The sequence below is a fragment of the Pelophylax lessonae genome (genome assembly GCF_965119305.1).
Source record: "Pelophylax lessonae genome assembly, chromosome: 1".
Taxonomy (NCBI): Eukaryota; Metazoa; Chordata; class Amphibia; order Anura; family Ranidae; genus Pelophylax; species Pelophylax lessonae.
In genome coordinates this window covers 878853043-878869158 of record NC_138768.1, presented here as the reverse complement: position 1 = coordinate 878869158, position 16116 = coordinate 878853043, and the positions used below count along the sequence as shown (strand labels likewise).

Genomic DNA, 16116 nt, shown 5'->3' with positions numbered 1-16116 from the left:
CTTACCAGAACTTCATGACCCCCGGTTAGGGTGGGTCAAATGGGCTTGTAATGGAGATATCCAATGGGGTCCTCTGGGATAGTTGGAACCAATACAATGGGATCCCCCCGGAAGCAGGCAACGTCCAATGTTCAAATAAAGCAGTGCAGTGGTGACAGCCTTGGCATACTATATACCTCAAAACAAATCTTTAATAAGTAAGAAAATAAACATTGGCAACTCACAAGTCCATCCAAATCAATGCACATGGAAAAGTAGGGAGCCTGAATCAGCGGGTTCCCGAAGCATAGCGTCTCCCGACATTATTTGGAATGTCATAGGAAAAAAGCCACAGGAACTTCAATTATTGGCATAGATAGATACACAGTCCACTGGAGGGGTAGTAATGTAAGGCCTGAAATTTCTAGGAAAGAGACACGCTGGATTTACGACCTGAAAAGCTATACACCGTATGGTTTGAACATTGACTGGGATGTCAACTGCTTTATTAATAACAATAGATCCCAGTTTGAGTGATTGACCATTGCCTGGCAGTTCTACTCTCTCATTCACTTAGCTTTGCTACCTGTTTTTTTACAGTTCATGTTTTTAACATGTTTTACTAATTTTATCTTGACCTTTAAATAGGGTTCATTTGAGTATTTTATCATGTTTTTAATATTTATGAATTCATGATTGATAATGGGGTATTTTTTATTGTCATTATTATGATTTTATTTTTACCCCCCTTTTATCAATACATATTTTTATGAATATATATGTGTATTATTATGGTAACATTCTTCACTGAGGGTCTATTATATAATACATTGTTTATATTTCGCACTGTGGGTTTTTTTTCCGTTTCCCCATAGTGTGTTTTGATTGTATTATGGTTTTTTTTTTTACCATTGTATTCCATTTTCATGTCATTATGCATGTTTCTGTTTATCTAGAGTATGGGGTGGTTGATGCGTATTTCGCCGCTTCGGGGTCGTCTGGTGTTCTTTTATCCATTCTGGCTGAGCTCTTGTGCCGGTGAGGAGGTATATCCGATTGAAGCGCAAGCTCTAATTGGTTACCATAGTGAGCGGAGTGAGTTCTTCTGTGGCCTCCGGAATGACGAGCGGTGGAACGCAGGCGTCCTTCCGGTCTGGCTATGAACTGGAAGTGACGCATCTCCACCGATGACGATCCTTCCGGCCATGACGAGCTTCCTGCCGCTCCGGACTTTCGGGACCCTGGGTGACCATTTGCGATCAACACCATTTAAATAGCGTGTATGGCATGTGCGGGCTCTGCCTTTGAGAATGTCCTGAGTAGGACAAAACGTCAGGCACGCCCGCACGCTGACACGCTGATTCGGGCTCCCTACTTTTCCATGTGCATTGATTTGGATGGACTTGTGAGTTGCCAATGTTTATTTTCTTACTTATTAAAGATTTGGTTACTATGCCATTGGAGTTTTCCCGTTTGTTTTGAGGTATATAGTATGCCAAGGCTGTCACCACTGCACTGCTTTATTTGAACATTGGAGGTTTGCCTGCTTCCGGGGGGATCCCATTGGATTGGTTCCATCTATCCCAGAGGACCCCATTGGATATCTTCATTACAAGCCCATTTGACCCACCCTAACTGGGGGTCATGAGGTTCTGGTAAGCAGACATCCTCTTCCTTTTGGTGCACGCAGTGAATATTTTTTCCAGCTTCATTGACTCATTCTCTGGTGTTGGACTTCAACTTTCAACCTTGGACCTATATTACCTACATTTGTTGGGCTTTCTATCACATAGAATTCCTCAGCAATTGTGTTTATATGGTGGCGCTGTACTTTTTACTTATATTTTTTGACTTCTATTTTTATGTACTGGCAGCCTTTGTGAATTAATTTATTGTTGTATCTTGGGTGTGACCAAGCGCGGCTGGTTTATTTATTATTAGTAAATGCAATAACTTTTGCACAAACCAATCAAAATACGCTTATTGCGATTTTTTTTTTTTACCAAACATATGTAGCAGAAAACAAATTGGCCTAAAATGTTAAAAAATTTTGATTTTTACATTTTTTGGGGGGAATTTCATATATATTGTTATTTTTTCAAAATTGTCACTCTTTTTTTGCTTATAGCGCAAAAAAAGTAAAAATCGCAGAGGTGATCAAATACCACCAAAAGAAAGCTCTGTTTGTGGGAAAAAAAGAACGTCAATTTTATTTGGGTACAGCATTGGACGACTGCGCAATTGTCCGTTAAAGTCACGCAGTGCCAAATCGCAAAATAGGGCCTGGTCAGGAAGGGGGTAAAATCTTCCGGGGCTTAAGTGGTTAAATTGTTGGGATGGGCTCAAATGCCGGCAGAAGTCCCCTCAGAACTATTGGTTCACACTCTCCCACAGCAATATAAACTATTTCTTATGGTTAATGATCAACCAAATTAAAAAGAAAACTAAAATGGAAAGGAAAAAACCATTAGATGTAAATTTCACAAGAATTAATTGACCAATCTCCAATAACTGTTACAAAACTTTTTTAGACATTTATTAAAGTGTAAAAAAAAAAAAAAGAATATATAAAAATGTAAAAAGTCTATAACATATAAAGGTTTTCTTTAGGGACACCACTTCAGAATGTAAACATAAAGGTGTCTATTTATTAAACAAAAAAAAAAATCACAAAGCCATTTGTCCAGCAAATTTGAATGCAAATCCCTTATTTGTGAATTGGAAAAAAACAAACAAATGATCTTTAAGCGATTTTCTCTTCTGACTTTTATTTTTTTATTATTGTGGGCTGTAGCAAAATATTGCATTATGGCCACTGGATGGACCCGAGAAGCATAGGAAATACTTATACCTCATATCTTTGTAACATAACATACAATGTAACAATTCTATAGAATGTTCAAGGTTAGGGTAGGTAAAAGGAGCACCCAGTATCCAATTGGAAGTAAAATAGAGGTGAATATATAGGCGTTTTTTTTTTTTTACATGCATGATAAAACCAACGTGTTTTGGGGGAACAGAGACTCTCCCTTCTTCAGGGCAGCTGCTGTATACTATGATGAGTGGGAATGTACCTAGACTGGTGTGTCTGTGGCAATGGCAGCCACTGCTGGATTACGCAACTTTCTAGATTTCAGTGTCACAGACACACCAGTCTAGGTACATCCCCGACTCATCATAGCATACAGCAGCAGCCCTGAAGAAGGGGGAGTCTCTGTTCCCCGGAAACATGTTGGTTTTATCATGCTTTGCCACTTTCAATAAAACGGCTATATATTCACCTTTATTTTACTTCCAATTGGATACCGGGCGCTCCTTTTACCTATCCTCATGAGTATATGTGAAAATGATCTGGAGGCCGTACCCAGAGGTAGCAGCCAAAGGCCCTCAAAAGGGCTCACCGCCACCTTTCTGCTAAGTTGGGCCGGATTCAGCGAGAGTGAACTCTCCCAACACGCCCCCCCCCACCATCACCCACTCACAGACCCTCAACCGAGTAATTCAGTCCAGCGTGGTCTCCCACCTGTAATAGAACGCTAAAGGGAATTAGCAAATAAATGTAACCATTGGACATTTATTAAAGAACATTCTTTTTTGGTCAATTTGCACAGAATGAATGTACACAGAGATTCATTGGATGAATAGCTATGCAAAGTTTTATAAATAGACCCTTAAAGTGGAAGTAAACTGTCAAAAAAAAAAAAAAATCACAAAAAATGTCCCCTACTAAGTAATAGTATAGATTATGAAAGACTTACCTTAGAGTGAAGCCCTCCAGTGGTGCGCTGTCACTGCTGACCAGGGCTTCCATCTTCACCCGGTCTTCCTTCCAGGTTCGCAGGCTTCGGCTGTTTGACTGGCTAAGCTGCGATGACATCACTTCCGCGCATGCGTATGGAAGTCACAGCTGCAGCAACTACCGATATCTTATTCTCCAGGTTCTCCCGTGAAGGATCAAGTGTTTATTTTAGGAGGTTTTAACTAATCTTCAGGCCTAAAATTATTTTTTTTTTCAAAATGTTTATTAGGAGGATACCCCGCCATTGGGAATCCAGGATGTAGGTGGCCATCGTCCCAATAAAGCACAAAAGGACAAAAACCCCTACATATTTTGGACTATGTAGGCGACCAAACATCCAATTGTATTACAAGATTGTAGTTTGAGTCATGAAATTTCAACTTTTATAAGATTGACATAATCAAGTCCATAGATAATTAGCAATAAACAATACAGATTGTGCACAGTATATACAATAAAATATATCACAGCTTGCAGTGGATGATCATCAGGATATGTAGAACATCAATAGAACAATTCCTCCAAAAAAGCAGATGTGTTTCAGGTGAAAACCGTTCCTCGGGGGTGTGAAATATGGAGTTGTATGAATTCCTACATCATGCTGATAAAAAAACACATCTCAATCATATAACACTTATATTTACGTATGTATATCCACAAAAACATCATTATAGAGTAGTTAGGTACATATCAGTAGAGATGTCCCGAACTGTTCGCCGGCGAACAGTTCCCGGCGAACTTTGCATGTTCGCGTTCGCCTCGGTGGGCGAACATATGCAATGTTCGGTCCGCCTCCTATACATCATCATTGAGGCAAACTTTGACCCTGAACATCACAGTCAGCAGACACATTCCAGGCCAATCAGCATACCTCCCTCCCACACCCTCCCACCTCCTATAAATAAGCAAGGGCAGCATCCATCTTAGATCATTCTGAAGCAGTGTGTGTAGTGAGAGCAGGGAGAGTGCTGCTGCTGTTAATATCTAGGGACAGTTGTTAGTCAGTGTTCCCGGTCTTGTTATTCAGTGTTCTTGGTACACTCCTGCTGTAAGGACAGCACCCCAAAAAGCCCTTCTTAGGGTTGGCATTTGAGTTTTTTTTTGGATATATATATATATATATATATATATATATATATATATATATATATATATATATATATATATATATATATATATATATATATTGTCCCCAAAAGCCCTTTTTAGGGCTGGTATTTGAGTATTTTTTTTCTATATATTTATCAGGCATTTTTGGAGGCAGGCATGACTTTTTTGGGATTAGTGTCGGGGGGGGGGGGGGGTCTAAAAAGTGTACCTGTGAAGTTTCAGCTCTGTAGCATGCCCAGAACCAGAAAAAAAAGATCATATAGGTGTAAAAGGAGGGTCCCACCATCCCTGCTCTACTGAAAAATTATCTTTTTTTCCTGGTTCTGGGCATGCTACAGAGCTGAAACTTCACAGGTACACTTTTTAGACCCCCAGACACTAAATCACACATAAAAGTTCTTTAAAATTGTCATTTTTGATAGAGAGCCAATTATTGGAAAAATAAAAAAAATAAATAAATAAAAATATTTGGATTTATTGTCTGGGGGGTCTAAAAAGTGTACCTGTGAAGTTTCAGCTCTGTAGCATGTCCAGAACCAGAAAAAAAAGATTATATAGGTGTAAAAGGGGTTCCCACCATCCCTGCTCTACTGAAAAATGATCTTTTTTCCTGGTTCTGGACATGCTACAGAGCTGAAACTTCACAGGTACACTTTTTAGACCTCCCAGACACTAAATCACACACAAAAAAGAAAAGTTCTTAAAAATTGTCATTTTTGATAGAGAGCCAATTATTGGAAAAATTCAAAAAAAAAAATCTTTGGATTTATTGTTTGGGGGGTCTAAAAAGTGTACCTGTGAAGTTTCAGCTCTGTAGCATGTCCAGAACCAGAAAAAAAATTAGAATTAGGGTTAGGGCTAGGGTTAGGGTTAGGGTCAGGGCTAAGGTTAGGGTTATTTTTAGTGCTTAGGGTTAGAGGGTTAGGGTTAAAGGGGTAGGGTTACTAACTCTAACCCTAAGTATCTCACCGTAACTCTAACCCTAGCCCCTAACACTAAACCTAACCCTAACCCTCTAACCATAACCCTAACTCTCTAACCTTAACCCTAACCCTCTAAGCCTAGCCATAAAAATAACCCTAATCCTAAACCTAACCCTAGCCCTAACCCTAATCCTAACCCTAACTCTCTAACCTTAAACTTAACCCCCTAGCCCTAACCCTAATTCATAATTTTTTTTTCTGGTACACTTTTTAGACCCCCCAGACACTAAATCCAAAGAATTTTTTTATTTATTTTTTTTTTTTTTTAATTTTTCCAATAATTGGCTCTCTATCAAAAATGACAACTTTTAAGAACTTTTTTTGTGTGTGATTTGGTGTCTGGGGGGTCTAAAAAGTGTACCTGTGAAGTTTCAGCTCTGTAGCATGTCCAGAACCAGAAAAAAATTAGAATTAGGGTTAGGGCTAGGGTTAGGGTCAGGGCTAAGGTTAGGGTTATTTTTAGTGCTTAGGGTTAGAGGGTTAGGGTTACTAACTCTAACCCTAAGTATCTCACCGTAACCCTAACCCTATCCCCTAACACTAAACCTAACCCTAACCATAACCCTAACCCTCTAACCTTAACCCTCTAAGCCTAGCCATAAAAATAACCCTAACCCTAAACCTAACCCTAGCCCTAATCCTAGCCCTAACTCGTAATTTTTTTCTGGTTCTGGACATGCTACAGAGCTGAAACTTCACAGGTACACTTTTTAGACCCCCCAGACACTAAATCCAAAGATTTTTTTATTTATTTATTTATTTTAATTTTTCCAATAATTGGCTCTCTATCAAAAATGACAATTTTTAAGAACTTTTTTTGTGTGATTTGGTGTCTGGGGGGGTCTAAAAAGTGTACCTGTGAAGTTTCAGCTCTGTAGCATGTCCAGAACCAGACAAAAAATTAGAATTAGGGTTAGGGCTAGGGTTAGGGTTATTTTTAGTGCTTAGGGTTAGAGGGTTAGGGTTAGAGGCATAGGGGTAGGGTTACTAACTCTAACCCTAAGTATCTCACCATAACCCTAACCCTAGCCCCTAACACTAAACCTAACCCTAACCCTAACCCTTAAAGCCCAGTTCCTGTCCCATTTTGGTCGGTTCTGGTCTGTTTGCGGATGTTTGCGGTGGGTTAAACGGGGAGTTTGGTCTGTCACTGTGAAGCGGGCGTAACCCTTACACTACCTGATCGATACAACATCATACCTGATCGTATACACACACTGGATGTTTTAAAGCACGTTATTCCAAACAATTTAGGAATGTTAGGTGATTTATGCCCTTTATGGAATAAAACCCGACTCTGCGTCAACTACGTAATTTTCCATGTGAGTTTTGCCATGGATCCCCCTCCGACATGCCACAGTCCAGGCGTTAGTCCCCTTGAAACAACTTTTCCATCACTATTGTGGCCAGAAAGAGTCCCTGTGGGTTTTAAAATTCACCTGCCTATTGAAGTCTATGGAGGTTCGCAATGTTCGCCAGTTCGTGAACATTTGCCGATGTTCGCGTTCGCCGTTCGCGAACATTAAATTTTATGTTCGCGACATCACTACATATCAGTACAAAAGTTCCTGGGGATAAAAAAAAAAAAAAAAGCTGTGTAAGTTAAAATCAGTTGGAAAAAGGAAAGTACACGAAGGGGCCGGATGATGATGTCTCTGTTGCACCACACGTGTCAGAGTGGGGATGCCATTGCCGCCAAAAACCGATCAAAGTCTCACGGAGGTCCTCACTGAATAGTGAGCCAAAAAATCCTTGTGTCCCACAGGTAGGCCTATATAAAATAAGACATGATATATGTAGTGTGTCAAAGCTTCATTCCCAGATATATTTTGAGACCATATCAATAATAATAATAATAATAATAATAATAATAATAATAATAAACAGAGGCGTAACTAGAACCTTCAGGGCCCCGGTGCAAGAACCCATGAAGGGTCCCCCCCCCGGCCCCTGGCCCTTCCCTTCAAGCCTGGGGCTCTTCCCACTGATCCTGGGGCCCTTTACTCTCGTTTCGGGGCCCTTTATTACGGTCTGCAATGGGCCCCCTTCCTGCCATCTTGGGGCCTCCCCACGGTGGTGGAATGCCAGGGCCCGGTTGCAAGTGTGACCTTTGCGATCCTAGAAGTTGGGCCCGTTTGAAATTGCAACCCCTGTAGTTATGCCCCTGATAATAAAAGAGACAGCAGCCCACTGTGTGATGGAGGTTTAAAGGGGCAGTCATAATGTCTGATGTATGTCAAAATAGATGAAAACAAAATTGAAAGCGATCTTAAATTAAATATCAAACGCCCAATATATAGAGGGAATTATAGGAACGTTGGCAAGAGGAGGTAAGTACCTGCATGTAGGACTGTAAAAATTATGTTTTTTTTTTGGAGGAATTGTTCTATTGATGTTCTACAGTGCCTTGCGAAAGTATTCGGCCCCCTTGAACTTTGTGACCTTTTGCCACATTTCAGGCTTCAAACATAAAGATATAAAACTGTAATTTTTTGTTAAGAATCAAAAACAAGTGGGACACAATCATGAAGTGGAACGAAATTTATTGGATATTTCAAACTTTGTTAACAAGTAAAAAACTGAAAAATTGGGCGTGCAAAATTATTCAGCCCCTTTACTTTCAGTGCAGCAAACTCTCTCCAGAAGTTCAGTGAGGATCTCTGAATGATCCAATGTTGACCTAAATGACTAATGATGATAAATAGAATCCACCTGTGTGTAATCAAGTCTCCATATAAATGCACCTGCACTGTGATAGTCTCAGAGATCCATTTAAAGCGCAGAGAGCATCATGAAGAACAAGGAACACACCAGGCAGGTCCGAGATACTGTTGTGGAGAAGTTTAAAGCCGGATTTGGATACAAAAAGATTTCCCAAGCTTTAAACATCCCAAGGAGCACTGTGCAAGCGATAATATTGAAATGGAAGGAGTATCAGACCACTGCAAATCTACGAAGACCTGGCCGTCCCTCTAAACTTTCAGCTCATACAAGGAGAAGACTGATCAGAGACGCAGCCAAGAGGCCCATGATCACTCTGGATGAACTGCAGAGATCTACAGCTGAGGTGGGAGACTCTGTCCATAGGACAACAATCAGTCGTATACTGCACAAATTTGGCCTTTATGGAAGAGTGGCAAGAAGAAAGCCATTTCTTAAAGATATCCATAAAAAGTGTCGTTTAAAGTTTGTCACAAGCCACCTGGGAGACACCAAACATGTGGAAGAAGGTGCTCTGGTCAGATGAAACCAAAATCAAAATTTTGGCAACAATGCAAAACGTTATGTTTGGTGTAAAAGCAACACAGCTCATCACCCTGAACACACCATCCCCACTGTCAAACATGGTGGTGGCAGCATCATGGTTTGGGCCTGCTTTTCTTCAGCAGGGACAGGGAAGATGGTTAAAATTGATGGGAAGATGGATGGAGCCAAATACAGGACCATTCTGGAAGAAAACCTGATGGAGTCTGCAAAAGACCTGAGACTGGGACGGAGATTTGTCTTCCAACAAGACCATGATCCAAAACATAAAGCAAAATCTACAATGGAATGGTTCACAAATAAACATATCCAGGTGTTAGAATGGCCAAGTCAAAGTCCAGACCTGAATCCAATCGAGAATCTGTGGAAAGAACTGAAAACTGCTGTTCACAAACGCTCTCCATCCAACCTCACTGAGCTCGAGCTGTTTTGCAAGGAGGAATGGGCAAATATTTCAGTCTCTCGATGTGCAAAACTGATAGAGACATACCCCAAGCGACTTACAGCTGTAATCACAGCAAAAGGTGGCGCTACAAAGTATTAACTTAAGGGGGCCGAATAATTTTGCACGCCCAATTTTTCAGTTTTTTATTTGTTAAAAAAGTTTGAAATATCCAATAAATTTCGTTCCACTTCATGATTCACTTGTTGATTCTTCACAAAAAATGACAATTTTATATCTTTATGTTTGAAGCCTGAAATGTGTCAAAAGGTCGCAAAGTTCAAGGGGGCCGAATACTTTCGCAAGGCACTGTACATATCCTGATGATCATCCACTGTAAGACGTGATATATTTTATTGTATATACTGTGCACAACCTGTATTGTTTATTGCCCAATTACCTATGGATTTAGAGTCAGGAAATCTCTATTTTTATATGATTAAAATATTCTACAACTTTTTAATACAATTGGATGTTTGGTCGCCTACAAAGTCCCACCTATATAGGGGTTTTTTTTTTTTTTTTGTCCTTATGTTTTTTAAAATGTATACAAAAGAAATGCAAAAACAACTCTGGCAACAAAAGGGTTAAAATGGTCGCAATTGTCTGAATTTGACAGAATGTTGGACACTAGACAAGCCTGTAGCAGTTTGGTGGTTTTTAATCAACTTTCATCAAAATTGTTTCCTACCCTTAAAAAGAAAAATTGTCAAATTTCTGTAGTGAATGTTGTAGATACAGCATGGAGTACATTATCCTCTATGTAAATATTTTCCAGATCCGGGAGAATTTGGAGGAGTATCAACCGCAGATCATCCAGGAGATCCAGCGACAGAAATGGAGGGACATGGCGGAATATTACACAATCCTGGGACATAAGGAGGAAGAAAAATCGGAATAAATAAAGTGACATTAAGGGGGAGATTTACTGGAACACTCAAAATCTGGTGCAGCTGTGCTCTGAGCCAATCAGCTTCTAACTTCAGCTTGTTCAATTAAGCTTTGACAGTAAAACCTGGAAGCTGATTGGTTTCTATGAAGAGATGCACCAGGTTTTGCACTCTCCAGTTTTAGTAAATAACTCCCATAAGCTGAACTCCAGGCAAACAGTTAAATACACAATTGAGATACATATATGAGAGCTGTTTTACTCCACACTCTATTCTCTTTAGTGTTTTAATTATTTTTATTCATTTAGGGAGTAACAACAACAATACATCACAATCAAAAACCCAGACAACATTCGTAGAATAAGCAAAAAAAAAAAAAAAAAAAAACAATAGAAACTATATAGTTTTCGCAGACACCACAATCTGAATTTAGTTAAACATATATAATAAATATTGTTTGGTGGCATTGAGTGTCATGTTTCACGGACTGGATTATTCTATGTTGATCACATTGCAGCCATTTATTGTTGTATATTTTCTGTTTTGTCTCAGTACACAATAAAGTTGTTTTGATTGAAAAAAAACCCATATATAATAAAAAGCTTCAACAAAAAATTAAACTTCGCGCTGCTTCCACTTACTTAAAGCGGACCTTCAGTCATTTTTTCATCTTTCCATCTATTAAATCTTCTGGTCTTGGTATATTAACTTTGGATAGTAAAACATTTTTTATCTGCCAGTAAATGCCTTATACAGCCCACTTCCTCTTTCTTGTCTGGTAATTAGCCTAGGTTAATGACATCATGCATGGCCCTCTCTCTCCAACTCTCCTAAGAGTTTGACAGCAAGGGAGGAGGGGGGAGTCATAGGAGAGCCAATGAGAGTTGCAGAGTTGGGGGGGGGGGCTGGATGAGGGCGGAGATAAAAGGAGATTGCAGAGATCCATGAGTATTCATTGAGAGAGGGGAAATGTGAAGGCAAGCCGGGGTGGGAGTGTGTCTGTCTGTATATATGTGTCTGTGTGCCTCTGTGTGTCTTTTTAAATCCAGGAAGTAAACAGGCAGCAGCTTCAGCTGCCCACAGTTAAAATGGCTGCAGCCAGACTCAGTGGAGGGAGATTTCTGCAGCATATTTGGCAAGTACAGAATCACAGTATATATAATATACTATGCAAAGTGGTTGGAGGGAAGCTTCAGAATGGCAAAGATGTTTTTATTACAAATTATGTGAGCAGACTGCAACTCCTCTTTAATCACATTTGATAAATTATATATATATATATATATATATATATATATATATATATATATATATATATATATATAAAACATGCCAGTGCATCAAATATATAAATAGTCCATCAGTGCAAAGTGCCGGTGTTGATGATTCTTTCTTGTGAAAATCCAAGATGCCACTCCGTGCTCCCCACACACTCAATATGCAACAGCATTGTTGTTGAGCATGGTACACCCAATTTTGGGACATATTATCGAAGACCTCTCGACTGTGGATTCCTGCTATGTAAGCTTGTCTGCCGGGACACAGATTAGTGTTTTTTCGGCCACTCACCAAGAGCCCTGTAATCAAAGGAGAAGGAAGGAGCCATATTCATCCATCTGCCAAAGGACTTATGGAATGCCTTTTTGAATCATACTGTTGGTGAGTGGGGAATTCAGGAGGGGAGCACAGAGTTGAACCTTGGATTTTCACAGGAAAGAATCATCAACACTGCCACTTTGTTTGCACTGATGGACTATTCATATATTTGATGCACTGGCACTTTATATACACTGCTCAAAAAAATGTAAGGAACACTTTTTAATCAGAGTACAGCATCAAGTCAATTAAACTCCTGGGAAGATTTATCTGGTCAGTTAAGTAGCAGAGGGGGTCGTTAATCAGTTTCAGCTGCTTTGGTGTTGATGAAATTATCAGCAGGTGAACTAGATGGGCACCAATGAGGCAACCCCCAAAACAGGAATGGTTTTACAGGGAGGTCACTGGAATTTTATTCCCTACTCATTTTTTCTGACTGTTATTCACTAGTTTTGCATTTGGCTGGGGTCAGTGTCACTACTGGTAGCATGAGGGGATACCTGGACCCTATAGAGGTTTAACAGGCAGTCCAACTCCTCCAGGATGGCACATCAATATGTGCCATTGCCAGAAGGTTTGCTGTGTCTCCCAGCACAGAGTCAAGAGAATGGAGGAGATTCCAGGAGACAGGCAGTTACTCTTGGAGAGCTGGACAGGGCCATAGAAAGTCCTTAACCCATCAGCACGACCGGTATCTGCTCCTTTGTGCAAGGAGGAACAGGATGAGCACTGCCAGAGCCCTAGAAAATTACCTCCAGCAGGCCACTGGTGTGAATGTCTCTGACCAAACAATCAGAAACAGACTTCTTGAGGGTGACCTGTGGGCCTGACATCCTCTAGTGTGCCTACTGCCCGGCACCATGGCGATCAATTGGCATTTGCCATTGAACACCAGAATTGGCAGTTCCGCCACTGGCGCCCTGTGCTTTTCTCAGATGAGAGCAGGTTCACCCTAAGCACATGTGACAGACATGAAAGGATCTGGAGAACCAATTGAGAACATTATGCGGCCTGTAACATCGTTCAGCCCGAATGGTTTGGTAGTGTGTCAGTGATGGTCTGGGGAGGCATATCCATGGAGGGACACACAGACCTCTACAGGCTAGACAATGGCACCCTGACTGCCATTAGGAATCGGGATGAAATCATTGGACCCATTGTCAGACCCTACACTGGTGCAGTGGGTCCTGGGTTCCTCCTGGTGCACGATAATGCCCGGCCTCATGTGGCGATAGTATGCAGCCAGTTCCTGGAGGATGAAGGAATTTATATAATTGAATGGCCCCCACGCTCGCCTGAACTAAATCCAATAGAACACCTCTAGGACATTATTTTGTCCGTCCATCTGACACCACAAGGTTGCACCTCCGTCTGTTCAGGAGCTCAATGATGCCCTGGTCCAGATCTGGAAGGAAATACCCCAGGACACCATCCGTGGTCTCATTAGGAGCATGCCCCGACGTTCCCAGCCATGCATACAAGCACAAGGGGGCCATACAAACTACTGAGGATCATTTTAAATTGCTGCAATGAAATTTCAGCAAAATGGACTAGCCTGTTGCACCATTTTTTCACTTTGAGTTTTGGGGGTGTCTTTAAATTCAGCCCTCTGTAGGTTGATAATTTTCATTTCCATCGAATGATGTGGCATCCTTTCCTTCCTAACACATTACCAAGTCCATACCAGTACAGATCCTAACACATTACCCAGTCCATAACAGTATAGATCCTAACACATTACCCAGTTCATATCAATATAGATCCTAACATATTACCCAGTCCATATCAGTATCGATATCCAGCATGATATTTTTCCCCATTAAAATCTGATGTGTTTTCAAAGTGTTCCTTTGATTTTTTTTGAGCAGTGTATATAAATGTATATAATAGAGAGGTAGATAGTACCAGATTAATGGACGAATTATACACTTACAAAATGATACCTATTTAAAATTCTTTGGAAGTTGGAGAAGTTGGCTTGAGTTCAAAAAGTCTTTGATCTATATAAGATGTGCGGGCAATGAAAATGCATTGGAAGTGGGGAGAGATGGAGAGATGTAGGAAACCCCTTAATATGTAAAAAAGATAGTAGATGGGTAATCAAATGAGCCCTGCCTGGTCTAGATGGGTAATCAAATGATCCCTGCCTGGTCAACTGTGTCCTGCTGCCCCACACTCTTTTCTCTTGCATAGATGGCAGTGGCAGGTGGGAGAGTGGGACTCACCTCAATCTTTCTCATTAGTATACAGAAGTTTGTTCACAAAAAAAAGCTATTAGAGAAGTATAGCAGAGGAGGCAGAGGACTGCGATACGTAGAAGAAATTAGCGGACGGTCCAGTATGTTCCAGGTTCCAAATTTTTTATTAGGCTACAATAAAAGCAGCACACTTTTAATGTAGTCTAATAAAGAAATTGGAACTTGGAATGCAGCGGGTTGTCAGCTAATTTCTTCTATGGATAGATGCCTTGGGAGCAAACACTCCAGCCATGATCACCGGTCCTCAGCAATCTATGTGGAAACAGACCAGTTGAGAGTGCGTAACGTTTCTTTAGGACTGCGATGCAGGCAGAGCTGCAGAGTTTGCTCCTGGCAATGTCAAGACCAGAAGGGTGAAGGTTGTGCTGTATCTCCTGTGTGCATTCCCAGAGGAGGTGGCAGTGGAGGCACAGGACTGCAGACTAAAGAGGGGTGGTGACTTCAGTGCTAACTGTACCTCCTCCAAATATACACCCATAATTTGGGCCTCAGCCTGGGGTGGAGCTTTGACACAGATTGGCAAAGATTTGAACTGGAATAAGTGTGATGTTCACTGGGTCCCCTGTGGAATTTAACAAGCATTTCAAACTTCTGGTGATAGTTCCTGTTTAATGAACACATAGCTGCATTATTTTTGTATTTGCCTGGTGTTCAGCTATAAAGCTTATAATAAACATAGGAGATGATTAAAAATATATATAAATCCTCCTTGGAATCAATAAATCAAGGCAAAATAAAATGTTAAATCCCCTTTTGTTTGACAATTGTCCTCTTGTCCTCTATGGTTTCCGCTGCTCGCCTAATCCTAAACTTATTGCAAAGAAGAATACAGGGAGAAGGATGGAGATTTAGTATCATCCTGATCAGCCCTCAAAATTTCCACTCGCCTGCTCGCATGTGGCGAGTAGAAAAAGCTTTAGGGCGAGTGTTGGTCTGCCTTGGGAGGTTGGGCGATCCCTTCTGGTAGGCGGGGTTGAATGGGAGCTGTTCTCCCAACGATCGGCCAGGGGAAGAGAGGAGAGGCAGCCGGATCATCACACAGAGTGGGGATTGGCCGCTGTGACAGCTTTGATTTGAATAATCCGGCGCCCGCAGTCACACACAGTCTTGCCTCCTGGACCAGCTCCTTTTATAGACAACACACTGGTCCAATGTCGGGACGTTTGACGTCTATCATAGAAGCCGATCCAGGAGGCGGGACTGTGTTTGACTGCGGGCGTCAGGCAATTAAAATCAAAGCTGTCATAGCGGGCGATCCCCAATCTGTGTGATGATCTGGCTGGCTCTCTTCTTCCTGTGCTGCTGGATACTGATAGGCTGCATTTATGGGCACTGCTGAGGCTGCATTGATGGGCATTAAGGGGCACTGGTGAGGCTGCATTGGTGGGCATTGATGGGTACTGGTAAGGCTGCATTGATGGGCAATGGTGAAGTTGCATTGGTGGGTATTGACGAGACTGTGCTGATGGGCACTGGTGAGGCTGCACTAAAGGCATTGGTGAGGCTGCATTGATGGGCACTGATGAGGCTGCATTGATGGGCATTGGTGAGGCTGCACTGATAGGCTGCATTTATGGGCACTTATGAGGCTGCATTGATGGGCACTGATGAGGCTGCACTGATGAGCACTAATGAGGTGGCACTGATAATGCTACACTGATGGGCACTGATAGGCTGCATTTATGGGCACTGTTGAGCACTGATAGGCTGAATTTATGGGCACTGATGAGGCTGCACTGATGAGCACTGATAAAGTTGTTTTTAATATTTTTTTTGTAAACTTATTCTGCATAAA

At 41.2% G+C, this 16116-nt stretch overlaps 1 protein-coding gene across 1 annotated transcript in view; it reads left to right on the top strand.

The window, feature by feature from the left end:
• Positions 1-16116, top strand: part of LOC309550539 (uncharacterized protein) — a gene marked incomplete at both ends in the record, with an annotated part of 1004737 nt that overhangs the window by 93748 nt on the left and 894873 nt on the right. The gene's annotated exons all lie outside the window — the stretch shown is intronic.